Below are 16,875 nucleotides of genomic sequence, written 5' to 3'. Positions count from 1 at the left end.
CTGTGTGTGTGTGTCTGTGTGTGTCTGTCTCACAGGGTTTTTAATAATTGCTTTAGTTTTATACTGAAAGAGAATGTTTGTTTTTTGTCAAAAAAAAAAAAAAGAAGTAAAATTGCAAGTGAACTCACCAAAGGGAGAGCCTAAAATTCATCAATATCAGCTAAGTTCAAGAGTATCTTCTCAAAAGAGCTCAACAACTTTTACAATCTACCACAAGTCAAATGCCCTATCTTGTTAGACAGCAGTCTCCAAACACTGCATTGTTCCAACACAATGCAGAGGAACTTGGATAGCAGGAAAACACAAACCAAAAAAATCCTCAATAGCAAACAATAGTAATTAGCGCTCAGTAGAATGTCTGCAAACAAAAGCTTCCTCCCTTCCAGTCTTTGAGGGGCCAGTGCCGGAGCTAACAAATATGACAAGGAGGTGTCTGAATTTAACTTCAACCAAAGGTTTATGAAAAAACAAAGAATTCTCAGACAATAGTAAGGAACCTTGCATCAGAAAGTCATATCTCCAGGGCTGAGGACAAATACTAGAGAATTAGTTGATAAAAGAAAATGACCACATCAGGATAAATACTTCTCTTCACTACTTCAGGTACAGAGACTATGACACAGCCACGGGGATGACTACATCCTAAAACCATTTTGTTTGCCTGATTGATTAGCTGTTCAAAAACTTCCTGAAATGCCTTCTACCTTTTGAGTCAAAATGACACCTAAAAAAACTTACAAATGTCATTAGGAATATATTATGACAGCAGTGTGCAGATGAACTATACTTTTTAAAAAACTCTTACATATGATCTCAGTATCAAATTAATATAAAGTTTCAACAACCAAGATGAAAATATAGACATATGTGTATTGATAAGTACGTAATAAGTCCTTACAAAATTGATAACTTGTCACAAAAAGATTACACCTTTAAAAAGTTGCATAGGTATCCAGAGCAGATGATCTACTTAATATGAAAAGATTAATAAATGCCAGTTCCGAGCAGGTTAGGGAGCAATGAGGGATCAATGGCAAATGAGTTTTTCAGACCATCAATATATTCTAAATATGGGGTGGTGATGGTTACACAACTATGTAAATATATAAATACCATTGAATTATGTACCTTGCTTTTTTCCACTTTTATGTATTTTCATTTGATTTGATAGAAAGATAAACAGACATGGCAAAATGTTCCAGCCACCGTTAACTCCCTCAAATACCTGCCACAGGCAGGGATGAACAGAGCCAAAACCTGGAATCTGAGTCTACCACATCGGGTCAAGAAATTAAATATTTGAGCCATCACGTGTTGTCTACCAAATGTGCATGAGCAGAAAGCTGGATCTGAAGCAGAGAATCAGAAGGCAAGCAATAGTTAAGATTAAAGCAGGGCCTGGTACGATAGCGTAATGGTTAAGGTCCTTGCTTTGAACGTGCCGGGCACAATCCCGTTCTAATCCCAGCAGCTACACTTCCCATCCAGCTCCCTGCTTGTGGCCTGGGAAAGCAGTCAAGGATGTCCCAGAGCCTTGGGACCCTGCACCCATGTGGGAGACCTGGAAAGAAGCTCCTGGCTCCTGGCTTCGGATTGGCACAGCACCGGAGGTTGCAGCCGCTTGGGGAGTGAATCATCAGACAGAAGATCTTTCTCTCTGTCTCTCTTGCTCTCTGTATATCTGACTTTCTGCCTTTCCAATAAAAATAAATAAATCTTAAAAAAAAAGACCAAAGCAAAAATAAATGAAGTTGAAACAAAAAGAAATACAGATCAATGACACAAAGTTGGGTTGTTTTGGTTTCCTTTTGTTTGTCATTGCTGCTGTTGTTGCTGAGAAGATGAAACAGATAAACCTTTATTCAGATTAACAAAGAAAAAAAAAGTGAAAGAAGAAAACCTCATACTGGGCCTGGCACTATAGCTATAGTCTAGTGGCTAAGTCCTTGCCTTGCGTGCACTGGGATCCCATATGCACCCCAGTTTATGTCCCAGACGCTTCATGACCCATCCAGCTCCCTGCTTGCAGCCTGGGAAAGCAGCAGTGGACAGCTCAAAGCTTTGGGACCCTGCACCTGCATGGCAGACTTAGAAGAAGCTCCTAGCTCCTGGCTTCTCTTTGGATCAGCTCCAGTTGTTGTGGCAAATCTTATATTTAAAAAAAAAAAAAAGAAGAACACAATGTGCATAAATAAACAGAGATGGGAATACGTCTGCCAGGGGAACTTGAACTCCCCTGTTAGGTTGCAGCTCCCACTGGGGAGCACAACAACTAGGTCTAGCGACAGGCCACTGGGCCCAGGCAGCAGCACTTGCTGGCATACACAACAGCCAGGACAGGGTGTGGGCCATACCTGGTTGGCCGAGGCCTCAATACCTGTGAGCAAGAGCTGAGACTGTGAGTATAACATGCAAGGCTGATGCACCCTGCAATATATCTGGGGCTGGGAACAGGCCTGTGAGGGGAACCCCGAGGACATCCCTACTACATAGTTCCCACTGCTGAGCACCAGAGCCAGAGTTGGGAGCAGGCCAGGCTCATGGCAGAAGCACAGGTTGCAATAGGAGTAGGTTAGGTCTGGGAGTGGGTCGGGTTGAATTTAACCACAGCACCCATGGGCAGACATAGAGCCAGACAGGATGCAGGACAGATCATGCTGAGCCACAGCACGTGCCGGCACACAAGTAAAAACCAGTGATGGGGCAGGCCTGGTAAGGATTAGTAGGGGTTGCCTTGACTAGGCAGCAATACCCATTGGTGTGCATAAAAACTGGAGATGTGGCAATTTGGGCTAGGCTAAGCCACAGCACCCATCAATTTACATAAGAGATAGGGTTGGGGGTGGAACCAACCAGGCAGCTGCATCCACCAGTTCGTGCCTTGGCTGCTACAGATGATGGACCAAACCTGACAAACAAGAGTCAAGTCTGATGTCACCCCTCACAAGACTTCTTGGGGGACTCCCCAGCTACACTGCTGGACTCAAAATCCAGCCAAAAAGACAAATCCCAAGATACGTGGTCCTATCTTGGAGTGCATATATAAGGACTGGGCCTCCTCAGTTGCTGATGCCTGAAGAGTACACGGCATGCCCAGAGGCACATGGAGGACATGACAGCAGCTCATGTAGGCCAGCAGTGAATGTCGAGTGCCTTGTCAGAGGATGGAAAGCAGACCAGGTTGGACCACTCTCCTGGCCAAGCTTTGCAACACGTTCCCAGGCCTGGAGATGCAATAAGGTAGACTTGGTCAGCCAATAGACCTTGGAAAGATTTTCTGAACCATGGTGCAGCAAAGCTGTACAAAACTATCAAAACTGCAACAAAGCTATCAAAACCCATCTCTTCTGGGGGAGCAGCAGATGACCTGGTTCCCACCGCCCACTTGGGAGAGCTGGATTGCTATCCCGGCTGTTGGCTTCTGGCTACTGTAGGCATTTAGGGAGTGAACCAGCAGTTTCAAAATAGAAGATTCTCTCTCTCTCTTCCTCTCTCCCTCCCCCTTGCCCTGTCTTTCAAATAAAAATAACAAATAATAGCCTTGATGCTTTTTTAAAATAATTTTATATGAGAAGTAAACCCAAGGAGAGAAAATAAGTTTAGTCGGCCTATTTAGTACTCAGCCTTTCAGCTATTAATTATGGTATCACACATTTTTAATGGTGTACTGCTAATGTCTGTCATCACAGAAGTTAATTTTTTTTCCATTTAGGTGTAAAGTGATGCTAGAAAATGAATTATTAAACAGTTTAACCTATAGTACTTTAACTTTACTTATTATACTTCATTCTGGAAATAAAAAGTTTGCAACTTTTTTTTTTTACAAACATTTATATGAGCTCATTCTGTTTAGAGCAAATTATTCCCTCTTTAAGAAACATTTCTGGGGACAGTACAACAGTCCAATTGGCTAATCATTCATCTGCAAGCACTGGGGTCCCATACAAAATATATAGAGAGGAGGAGAGACAAAGAGGAATATCTTCCATCCGATGATTCACTCCCCAAGTTACTGCAACAGCCGTTGCTGCACCAATCTGAAACCAGGAGCCAGGAACCTCCTCCAGGTCTCCCACACGGGTGCAGGGTCCCAAGGCTTTGAGCCATACTCGACTGCTTTCCCAGGCCACCAGCAGGGAGCTGGATGGGAAGTGGAGCTACCGAGATTAGAACTAGTGCCCATATGGGATTCTGGCACATTCAAGACGAGGACTTTAGCTGCTAGGCCTTCACGCTGGGCCCTAATTGTATGGTTTAAGATGTGCAACATACAACACTGATGCAAATACACACAGAATAAGCAGATATTCCAGAACACCTTTCCTTAACGCCATAAATCACAAAGGATTCCTACAGTAACCCACAGCCAGATGAAGATTAGACAAGTCAGGGCTACTAGCAGTTCCCCTGGCAGGAACACAGAAACATTTGTCCATGTTGGACTTTTCCCAGAGCATTTACACACTTTTTATACATCTTGTCTTCCCATCTCTATCCCTCCTTCTCCTGCTCTGTACCCTGGAAGGCTGCATCACCTGTGTTGTCTGTTTGAGGGCCAGTGTCCAAGTGCCTTGGCCCTTGGCCAGGGCACTGAGAAGCAAGCAGATGGTAGAGTGGAGGGGTGTAAGGTACTTACTCTCTGCTTTCTCCGCACCCCCCACTCAACCGGCTCTCTCTCAGCCCCACCTCTCAGCTGAGCTATTACCTCTGTGTCTGCCCTGAGAAGCAGGATCCAGCTTTTCTGGAGCCCCAGAAACCAAAAGCTGGAGCCCTGCTCCCATCCTTCTGCTCTGGAGAAAGCCACTCTTTGCTGAGCCTGGGCAGCAGAGGCTTTACACCCACCCTGCACTGCAGAGCTCCGGCCCCAGTGCACCTGCACAGACCTGACTCCTTCCATACGCTATCTTGAGTTTGTACAGGAAGGGCAATGGGGAGACACCCAGGCAGGAAACAGGTTCCCTTCCACAGTATGCTATGACTGCTTTTTGGTTTGACCCTCCAAACTTCACACCACCAAAAACAATGCTGCTGTTGCTGACTTGGTTCAGAACGTTGGATCTTTACCCAACACACTCGAATATGTGCGTTCGTTTTTTTGTTCCGAATCTAGAGCAGTTTCTCAGAATGGAATAGGCAGCAAAGACAGGCAAATTTCACTCAAAACTGGAACAAGAGTTCAGGGGCCTCTTTAGCTGTCAGATTAGCACACCCTGATTTTAGGGTTAATGCAAGCTATTTCAGCACCTTCTGTTCAGACTGTGTTCAGAACCATGCTAACAATTTGTTTGAAAACACAACTTTTTCTATGCTCCTGCAAATGGATCTAAGTACTCTTTCCTTATACAACTGAGGAGGAAACTACAGACTCAGGATTGGCTACCATTTTTAATTAGCAAGGGAACTCATCTTGCTTCTATAATTGGGAGTATAATTATTAAATCAATAGCATCACAGTCAGTATGTCAATTACCACAATTTAGGCTAATAAATTCTACTTCCCAGCACAAGCATTTATTATTTTAAGTGAATAAACATGATTTTGTATAACAAGTATTATAACATGGCTTCTTTTATATATATTTTTTTTTTATTAATTATTTTGCATTATGTGACAGTTTCATAGGCTCTGGGAATCCCCCCACCCCTCCCCCTTCCCTCCCTCCTATAACATGGCTTCTTATAATTCATTAACTCATTTTGACTAGATCCAGCGCCCCACCGCACTGGGCCCAGAACATATATTATAATATAATATGTACAGAATACACAATCAAATATGTATATAGTAAGTAATACCTTAAGTGCAGTTTCTGAGTCAAAGAATAATGTTTTACATTTTTTAAACAACTGCTCTAGGAACGTGTGAACATCCACCTGCCTCTAGCTGAGGGTGAGAATTAGTAATAACTACTATTCCAAGGGCTGCAATTAATCATAATTTAGAGTCCAAGCCTTTCCCCTAAAATTGTAATATTTCAACATACTCCAGATTTCCAAAACACTTTTATCCAACAGACTCTGCCAGTACAAGCACTGAATAGGCGGGACATGGGTTTCGGACGCTTCCCAGTCAACTACCTTCCCAGTCATTTATTTGGCTGCTGCTTTATTTTGTCCATTTTTTTGTTCTCAATGGAATATATATATACATATATTTTTTTTCTTTTATTTAAAGATGTATTTATTTTTATTCAAAAGGCAGATATACTGAGAGGAGGAGAGACAGAGAGGAAGATTTTCCATCTGACGGTTCACTCCCCAAGTAATCACAATGGCTGGAGCTGAGTCAATCCGAAGCCAGGAGCCAGGAGCTTCTTCCAGGTCTCCGATGCAGATGCAGGGCCCCAAAGCTTTGGGCCGTCCTTGATTGCTTTCCCAGGCCACAAGCAGGGAGCTGGATGGGAAGTGGAGCTGCCAGGATTAGAACCATTACCCATATGGGATCCCGAAGTGTTCAAGGTGAGGACTTTAGCCACTATGCTATCTTGCTGGGCCCTATGTTTTAATTTTCAAGGTAATGCACAGAACAATTTTTAAAGACCCTAAACATTCAGATGTATTCAAATTCCCCTTCTCTATGTTGATTTTTAACATATTTCAGATTCACATGAAGGTTATATCCTTAAGAGTTTTAACTGTGTTGTGAAAAAGTTTATGAAACTTGTAATACATCTTACAATATGTTTGTTATTTATTCACTGTGTGGACATAGCACAGTCCCTGGATTTCGTCAATGACCTAGTGTTAACACTTGAGTTATTCTAGGATATCTGAAAAGTCAAGACTTCCTTTAAAAACAAATCTCATATCTTCTCAATAGTTAAAAGTATATCTGATGTTTTAGGAAATGTATGTGGAATGGCATATAAGAAAGGACCTGATTTTGATGCCTTAAAAAGTACATGCATTCCTTATATTACATTTAGGCTGAAGAAAAATCTAAACAAAACTTAATCCATCAGTCTGTACCATAAACATGTGAAGCATTCAAGCACTTCAGACTTCATGCTTCCTTTGCTAAGAAGCTAAATATTATGGAGTATAAAATCTGAACCAAACTTTGACTTCTCCTTAATATGGAAAAAAGAAACTAAATCAATGTTTCATTCGCCTTCATTCTAAGGAACCGTGCTTGAATCAGCAAACTTCTGGTCACCTGAGATAAGAGTAAGCTCAGCTCATTCCTTCTATTACCAATATAGTCAGATCTGCTGATTCTAAGCATGCCTATTTACAAATAATCTCCATGTTGCTCATTACAGCTTGTACACTGGCCCAAAGAGTGTCTGGCACATACTGCATCTTTGGTAGATATGTGTGCAATGACTGCATTCAGTCTTAACATAACTCAGCTTTACCTAGATTTCTGTATATACTTCTCCCCTCTTAAGAACTACCATTTTTTCAGGGCTGGCATTGTGGTGCAATGCAATTGGAACTGAATTCCTTAAGAAAAAGAGACGCATTTTTGTTCAAAGAATCACTATTTCAACACTCAAACATGTGAAGCGCTTAAAGAGGACTGTGCAGGGGGCAAGGGCGGGTAGGGGAGATTAAAGCATATAGAATATTACCTTACTAGGCACTTTTCTCCTTATGCTTCAACTAATGCTATAACACCATATGCCAAACTGACTTTGCCTCAACTGGAGTGGACAGGCCAGTCTGTTTCTTGAGCATGGTGGCTTGAGCATGGTGAATACAAGGGCAAATAAACTGAGCAAACCATATATCATTTTTTGATGAATAGCTTCAGTCCATGAATATTGCATGTCAAAGACCTGGGGATGCGCCAAAAGATGAAAATAATTTTTTCAGTACAAGTTTTTGAGGAAGAATGCTCTAAGAATTAGCAAAAGAAATGGATGGCCAATAGTGAAACCATTCATGGGTAATGGTTATTCTTTGATCTCATAGCAGCTAAGAAGAAATGATTGAATTTCCCCAGTGGTGGTTGCAAGAAAAATAAGGCCAGCAACATTTCTCTGCCTCGGGATGTTTGAATATGATCAAATTAAAACGGTCAAAGCGGTATCAAGAGTGTAACCCTATATAGTCATCTATTTGCAGTTGGCACACCTGTGCTAATAGATATGACATTAAAATGACTAGATTTAGTTACATTTTTAAACTTTAAGTCAAATAATCACAAACTATTTAGTTGATTCAATTCAAGCGGAGTAGTTTGGGAGAATGACTCTCAAACCCAGCAGTAGAAATCATACTAAGCCATATGCTTAATAATTGTTAGGTTCACTCACAAGAAAAAAATAAACCTTATAACTTATGCAATATGGGTTGAAAAGCATCACATCCTTACTTAGAAGTGCAAGAATTATAGACTTTCTTGGTTTTAATGACCTAATGTGATGCCTGAGTTCCCACTACCAGGGATCATTGAAATAAAATGAACAGTCTAGTTAAAAGTAACTGTCTCTCTAGCTTAAAGTATCTTAAACAACCCATAGTATTGAGTCTCTCTCTCTCAAAGCTGTTTCTCACTGCTAGAAGGATCTCTTCTTCCTCTCCCCATTGCCAAGATCTTTTCTAAGCAGGGAAGGCCACCTCTGTGTCATGGATATGCTCTCCCCCTGACCTGTGCCGGCCACCACAACAAATATCATTCATACACAAATGCGGAGCATTAAAGATGTGGTTAGATTAAATTCAGATGACCAATCAATGCTAAATATACACTGGATTTCCAAGACTCCAGTAGAAAGATTTCTAGTACAAAGATACATAAAATATTTTAGTAATATTTTTACACTGATTAGAAGTTAAGTGCGAAGATTTTGCCTAATGGGTTTAAAAAATACGGTAAAGACTAAAAATGAATTTCACTTTTTTTTTTTTGCTTTTGATTTTTTTTAAAGACTTAATTATTTTTATTGGAAAGTCAGATTTATAGAGCAGGAGAAACGGAAAGATCTTTGTCCATTTTTTCACTCCCCAAGTAGCCACAACAGCTGGAGTTGAGCTGATCCAATGCAAAGAGCCAAGAGCTTTTTCCGAGTATTCCACACTGGTGCAGGGGCTTAAGGCTTTAGACCATTTTCTACTGCTTTCCCAGGCCACAAGCAGGAAGTTTAATAGGAAGTGGAGTATCCGGGACATAAACTGGCACCCATACAGGATCCTGCTGTTTGCAAGGTGAGGATTTCGCCAGGTGAGCCATGGCACACAGCCTACATTTGGTCTTTGAATGTGACTACTAAACAATTGTAAATTACAAGTGCAACACTCCATGGAATATTATTCAGCCATTAAAAAGAATGAAATTATACCATTTGCAACTAGATGGTCTCAACTAGAGACCATAATGCTCAGTGAAATAAGTCAATCCCAAAAAGACAAATACCATATGTTCTCTCTACTGTAAGGAAACCATCATGCAAACTGGAATGTATACCGACAGAGTAATAGAGATTACCATATCCTGATGAGAAGACACAATGCAACATGCATCCCTGCTTCCAAACAAAAGATGGACTCCCACTGAAACTGTTGGACATATCTAGACAATGAGATGATGGACTGTCTGACATTGCCTGTGCCAGCAATGTCAAGGTACACTTAAATAACAGAATGATGGACTCATGACTGCTTATGAAGGACTGTACTATTCTAACAATTTGGGGAAAATCAGTCGGGAGGTGAGAAGGGGGGAAATTCCAGACCCTACTGAAATGTGCCATAAAATTCAAAATTTAAAATAATAATGTTTAATAAATAAGTGCAGTTTGCATTGTATTTGCACCAGGCAGCAGTGCCCTGAGTCCCTTCCTGCGTTGATGTAGACCCGTTTGTTTCCTCAGCGTGCAGCATCCGCTAAGGAGTGCCTGATCCTGCCTGGTTAACCGCTGACAAAGATATTCGTCCCACCAGGACCTCCAATTCCCAACCTGCTCTAGCTTGCTCTTGCTCACCCAAGCCACTTCGAGCTGCTCATCTTTGCAGCAGCTCTGTCTCCCACCCTTAAGTAGCACAGGACAGTTATGGGATTAGAACCGGTGCTCATATGGGATCCCTGCGTGTTCAAGGTGAGGACCTTAAGTCTCAAAGCTATGGCTCCAGGCCCCACAGATACACTAAAAAAAAAAAAAAAAAAAAAAAAAAAGGAAAGAAAAAGAAAAGAAAAAAACAATCTTTGGGTTTAGTCACACATTTTAACAGAATAAAAATGCTATGGGCAATGAGTATGTTAATTTGCAACGTTACCTCCCACAGGTAAGATTTCCAATCTTATCTCCAACACTAAACAGAATCGAATTTGTTTAACAGTGACCAAATAACCACAGATTTGTCCACACGTGCCTATCCCTCATCCTACACAGAGAACTGGGTGGCATGAGCAGGCCCAAGACTTGCTCCTAAGGGACACAGGAAACCAAGAATGGTGCGTCCCACGGGAGAGTTCCACGGGAGAGCTCCACGTGAGGAGACTGCGCATAGAGAAAAAGAAGCAGCAGCCCTACCTGGGAGCTGGGTTCATGGAGGGGCACAGAGGCGGGGAACGTTCTGTGGTGAAAACAGAAAACTAGAGCTGTAAGCTCTAGAACTTTCTTCCACCTTCTATCTCGTTGTAAAAGGGGCTTTACTACAACCGGTTGTACAACCCAGAGTGGGGTAGGAGCATGCGCACCCTGGTCCCGAATGCGACGGGTGCAACCTGGGAAGGTGGGCGTTACCTAACCCACATTTAAAGAGATAGCATCAGGCTGGCACGGTGGCGCAGCAAGCAATTCCTCCACGGCACCGCTAGACGCTGGTTCTAATCCTGGCTGCCCCACTTCCTGTCCAGCTCCCTGTTAGTGGCCTGGGAAACGGAAGAGGGCAGGCCAAAGCCTTGGACTTTGCACCCACATGGCAGACCCAGAGGAAGCTCTCGGCTCCTGGCTTCAGTCCTCCCCCTATCCAGGCGTTGTGGTCATTTGGGGAGTAAACCAATGGATGGTAGGTCTTTCACTCCATCTCTCCCTCTCTCTGTAGCTCTTTCAAATGAAATCAATACATCTTTAAAATAAATAATAAATAAATAGCATCGGGCCCGATGCAGTGGCCTAGCGGCTAAAGTCCTTGCCTTGAACACTTCGGGAACCCATATGGACGCTGGTTCTAATCCGAGCAGCTCCACTTCCCATCCAGCTCCCTGCTTGTGGCCTGGGAGGGCAGGGTGCCTTGGCACCCTGCACCCATGTGGGAGACCTGGAGGAAGTTCCTGGTTCCCGGCTTCGGATCGGCACAGCACCGGCCCGTTGCGGCTCACTTGGGGAGTGAACCAGCAGATGAAGGATCTTCCTCTCTGTCTCTCCTCCTCTCTGTATATCTGACTTGTAATAAAATAAGTAAATCTTTAAAAATAAATAAATAAATAGCATCACTTTGCAGGGATACAAGGGTCCAGCTTGCCTAAACTAGCTAGTTAGGCATATCACAACCTTTAAGATTGGTTCTTCTTCACCCTGAACTGTCCCCCAGAGGCTAATCCACTTGGAACTATAATACAGTTTCTTTTGCTTCCCAACTTCTGATATGACCATCTTACGTTACAATACCAAACCAAGTATATTATCCTCAAATAGACTTGTTCTACCCTCGCTGCTTATTCCCAGTGGATTTTGTGACCTGCCTGGTCACCCCATGGGCACAAAGGATTAAGGATATTGAGGTTCTGACTGACACTGCTGGACACTGAGCAAAGCTGTGGCTGGCCATACCAACCTTCCCCTTTCAGAGTCCATACTGCTCCATTTCTCCATTTCCAATCCAGCTGTCTGCCAAGGCAGAAGATGACCCATACACTAGATGGAGTTTCTAACTCCTGGAATTGGGTGACGTTGACCCTGGTTTCTAGCCATTTGAAGACCAAACCAATGGAGGGAAGACATCTCTCTCTCTATCTCCATTTCTCTCTGATGCTGTATATGTGTGTGTGTGTGTGTGTGTGTGTGTGTGTGTGTGTATATATATGATATATAAAATATATAGGATATATATTTTAAATAGGATAGTGTGGTCTAGGGATTCTACCCATTCACAGGTCCCCAGGAGTGGCTCTGTGTCTTATTCCAATTAAAGCCTCTCCTCCTAAAAGCCAGCTTCCTACCTGCTTTCTAAGTCTCTGAACCAGCAGATGGAAGATATTTCTCTCTCAACTCTGCCTTTCAAAGAAATAAATAATCTTAAAAATAAATAAATATAACACTGTAATAGTTTCAAAACTGTTCTACTTCGTTATTAGTCAAAAATAATAAAACAATCATATCACAAATGAGAAATGCAGATTGGAAGAACAATAAAATAAAATGTTCACATGTTAGACTCCCTTCTTTTGGCGTATAGTACAAGTTTTACTGCCCTTGATGACGTAATATATTAGAAACTAATTCCATCACAGTTCTAGAAACCAGAGTCCAGAATCAGGGTATTGGCCATACCATATTCACTCTAGATTTTGGGGAAAATCCATTTTATACTGCTTTCATCTTCTGGGAAGTTGTCAATTCATATCACATGCTTCATGTCATCTTTTCCTTTCATGCCTGTCTCAAAACTTCTTTTGCCTCTCTCTTAAGTATATGTGAGATTCAGGGCCCACACACATCCTCCTCCCAATATCTTTAACTTAATTACATACTTTGTTGTTAGACAATACTCTTTCACACTAGATGGTGATATTCAGGGGCCAGCACCATAGTGTGATAGGCTGGGCCTCCACTGAGTGTGGATCCCAAATCAAGTCCTGGTTGCTCCACTTCCCATCCAGCTCCCTGCTAACGGTCTAGGAAAGCAGCAGAGGATGGCCCAATTCCTTGGGCCCCTGTACCCACACGTAAAACCTGGAGGAGGCTCCTTGCTCTTGGCTCCTGCCTTTGGACACTCAACTCTGGCTGTTGTGACCATTTGTGGAGTGAACCAGCAGATGAAAGCCCTCTCTCTCCCTCTCCTTTTCTCTATAACTCTGCCTTTCAAATTAAAGTAGAATAAATATTTTCTTTAAAATAAAAAAGTTAGTATTCAGAGGTTCCAAGAATTGGAATACAGACATGTCTTTGGGAGTAGAGGACCACTACTCAAGCTGTTACACCTATCATATTATCAGATTCGTAAAGGTTTAAATCAAATGAATATCCAATGTAGCAAGGAAGCCACAAAGAAGACACACACACACACACACACACACACACACACACATGCATACTCACCTGCGCAGCAGAAAAGGATATGAAATAATACACATCTGTTCAATGTAGTGTGGCAATAGGAATGAAGACCATTCAAGCATTAAAGACCATTTTGCTTTAGTAAACCCTCATACAAGAATCTTAGACATACATATCTCAATATGAACAATCAAAGGATTCAGATTTGCACATACCAAAAATATGCACAGCTTTGGAGAAAAGACAAGAAATAATGAATCAAAATAGTCCTAGCAGTTATCTTTGGATGATATCATTGTGAACAATATAATTCTATATATTTTACAACAAACATATATTACTTTAATAGTCATGCAAGTTTTACTCCCAAGTTTAATCATATGAAATATAAATTGATGTTTGTTCACAGTGAAAAAATAAATAACTAGCCATAGAAGAACCGCAATTCATTTTCCAAAATATTCAGTCTACTTGGCTTTATCTCCAGACTCACAACAAGACAAAATAAAAAGTATATTATGGATATCAAAGTTCTTGGAATTGCCAGAGCTCACATATCTCTACAGAAGATTAAAAATAAATAGGGAGAGAGATGCAAGGCTTATATAGTAGAATCTGCTAGGGTCATGGTGTTATGAGGGTAAAGGGGACTCTAAGAAGTCATCTTGGTTATATTATTACCTACAAGTAGGCTGCACTGCAGAGAAAGGGGCATTTGGGAAAGAGAAATCCAGCAACTCTATTGGTCTTCCAGGTTCTTAAATACGTCAATTATATTTGATAATGTTCTGCAGGTTCCAGTAACTAAAAGAGAGATATGAGTCTATGAATTCCTTTTGGGGATAATTTAAGAAACACAGGGGAAACTGTTTCTTCGATTCTTTATTAAACTTTGTCACAGATAGCACAAACGTATTTTGTGATTCTGTTTATTGAAGCAGATTCCTGTATGAACTTTGCTTGAAGATACTGAAAACAAATTAATTGTAAGGCAAAGGCTATATATATGTAACAATTAAAATTCCTCCCATAAAAAAGATTTCTAATATGCCAAATCCAGGTAGAAGTAATATGTATAACCCTCCTCATCAATTCTTTTTAAATTACTTATTTCAATGGAAAAAAATGCCCTTTCATCACAGAGTGCCAGCGTGAACCATCAGATGTCATCTGAGCTGACAGCATCAGTAGTCCTTACAATATAGTTACAGAGGATTGATTTAGCATGTGCTTATTTAGTGATTATTAACACCATCTCTCCAATACGTTACTCAATCAAATCACCAAGAAGAAAAATATCTTGCAGATCTTGTCTCAGGAAGTGTTGGGAGAATTGATGGCTTCCCACAAAACATCTTCAGGATTTGGACAACTGTGGTCAAAGAGCTCTTTTCTTCCATTACATACAAAGATCCTCAAAGCCCTTACCCTCAAGAGATTACGTAGAAATGCACATACCGTTTCCAGAGAGGAAGCTCAGTTTGGATGACTAACTCTTTGAGAACAAGAAGCACAAAAAAAGGGATGAGAACAACCAAGGAGCACTTGCTGAAAGTTGGGGAGTTACAGAGAATCAAGTTGTGATTAGGTGTATTCATCACCCTCAGGACCAAACTGTATTGATACCTTTCCAATGAAGTAACCATGCACTATGCAGTGAAATGACCTAGAGTAGAACTCCAAATAACCTTTTTGATGGATTTGATATAAAGATATTTGGGGTCCCCCCCGTCAAGAAAATTATTTCAAATGGAGAGTAGGATTTTTTAAATGAGAATGAGTATTTTTTAAATGAGTATGACAAAACAGTCACATTTTAAACATACATAGATTTATAAATATAAAAGTTTGTAAAGGTGTACAAGGAAGTATTTCTTGCATTATTCAGTTAAAAAATCAAAAAAATGGCAAGAGTATGCAGTTTTAAAGTAAACCTAAGAAAGCTCAATCTCATAAGATTGGTGAAAAATTGAGAAAGGTCATTGGACAATGTTCATGTCAGCAGGCTAATTTGCATAAAGGAATCATAGACAACCATTCAAAATGATTATATAAACCTATGTTTATTGTCTCTGACGTTTTTCTTATGATAACAGTAATAGAGCAACCTGTTTGGTCTGTTCCTAACTATGTACAAGTGTTTGAGCAGGTGTATGAATAAGCTTCTGGTGTGCATTGAGTATCTAAGAAATATCTCATTAAAAGAACAGGGATCATGTGAGATTGGTCAGACCTGGGGTGAATTTTGCTGCTACTTTTTCTTTTTCCATGCCATTTATTTTTGAATTATTTTTATAAATAGGAAAAATATTTTTTTAAAAAATGAACACAAAGTAATGCCATCATGTTTCCTAGTACATTATAGCCTATAGCAGTAATGCAATAGTCTTGAAATCATACTCATCATTCGATTTGGATTTCATTCAATTTCATTCCAGCATTCCAGGTTCTTGTTCAAGAGCCAATGATGCAAAGATAGAAGACTGTAGATAAGGACAAGTGATTTATGATAGCACTGTATAAATGAACTGCCATAAAGTTATGAAGAAAAAAGTTTTTGTATTTCTGTGTTATAGTTCAAGGTTTCCAACACTTTTCTACTTGAGCACCCTAATAGTAGAGGAGAGTGAACTTGAGGAGATATCTTAAAGGTCATTTCAACCTCAGAATTTCTTGAAAATCGTATGTTTGGTATAAGCAACTATAATACTTTCTCATTGTATTTCATAATACCTCATGTATTTCTAATACAAAGTAAAGTTTAAACTACTTACCCTGGTATAAAACTGATGCCGTTGTAGAAAAGGCTTGACACATTTTTGTTTAATGCTTTTTGAGCCCTTGGTTGGCTGAGGCGGTGGTACTCCTGCCGACCAAGCAGCAAGTGCAATCCTGCAGACACGGTCAAAGTGGCTGCCGACAGAGCCACTGCCTAGGGTGGCTCAGAACCTGATGGAAATCGCAGCACAGCGAAGGAAAACACATGATGGAATTGAAATATTGTTTACGTTTAGTTCTTTTTAACATGTAGTCCTAAAAATTAAAATAGCATTTCCAAAAAAGGAAAATATAGTCTAGCAGGGTAAGTAAACCAAGTCAGTAGGTACCCAGCAAGATCTTTGAATCTGAACATCAAAAAGTAAAGATAAAGCTGAAACATGATGTTTTTTAAATTTCAAAAGATATTATGTAGATGATGATCTTTTCGGTATACTCTGTCAGTGCTGAATAGATTTTTGGTAACTTTAAAAACATTAATAGACATGGCAAATAAGCCAATTTCCAGATATTCATAAACCACCCATCAAATAAAATTTAATTTTAAAACAAGATATTTTCCCTTCCTTTTCCAGAGTAAAATTGACAGTTTGTATCTGTTCTCTACAAAATAATTGTGTCCTTTGCAGTATGCATTTATTTGTCTTAAGAAACATATTTTCACAATCCTGAATATTGAACGAATAAGTTTTAACAATGTCAGCAAAAGGAAAATGGTAATGGCCTGATATATGCCAAGAAGAGAGAGGCAGAGAAGAGTAAAGAAGATACCAATTGAAGAACATTAAATAAAACCACATGTAAACTTGGCAAGAGGAGCAAAATTTAGAAATGACCCATTCTGAATTTGTGGTAACTAAGCAATCAAGAAAAGTAAATTCTATGTTGTTGTAAAGTTATGCCATTCAAAAACTCTAAAATAATATTTGTT

At 40.4% G+C, this 16,875-nt stretch overlaps 1 long non-coding RNA gene across 1 annotated transcript in view; it reads right to left on the bottom strand.

Annotated features, from left to right (window-relative positions):
* LOC131483115 (uncharacterized) overlaps window positions 1-10,566 on the bottom strand; it is an 86,557-nt gene extending 75,991 nt beyond the window's left edge. The window contains exon 1 of the long non-coding RNA XR_009247528.1: window positions 10,479-10,566. This is a non-coding gene — a long non-coding RNA (uncharacterized LOC131483115). The remainder of the gene's footprint in view (window positions 1-10,478) is intronic.
* Between the last annotated feature and the right edge of the window lie 6,309 nt (window positions 10,567-16,875).

Source organism: Ochotona princeps, chromosome 23 (genome assembly GCF_030435755.1).
Source record: "Ochotona princeps isolate mOchPri1 chromosome 23, mOchPri1.hap1, whole genome shotgun sequence".
Classification (NCBI taxonomy): domain Eukaryota; kingdom Metazoa; phylum Chordata; class Mammalia; order Lagomorpha; family Ochotonidae; genus Ochotona; species Ochotona princeps.
This window is presented reverse-complemented; position numbering and strand designations above follow the sequence as displayed.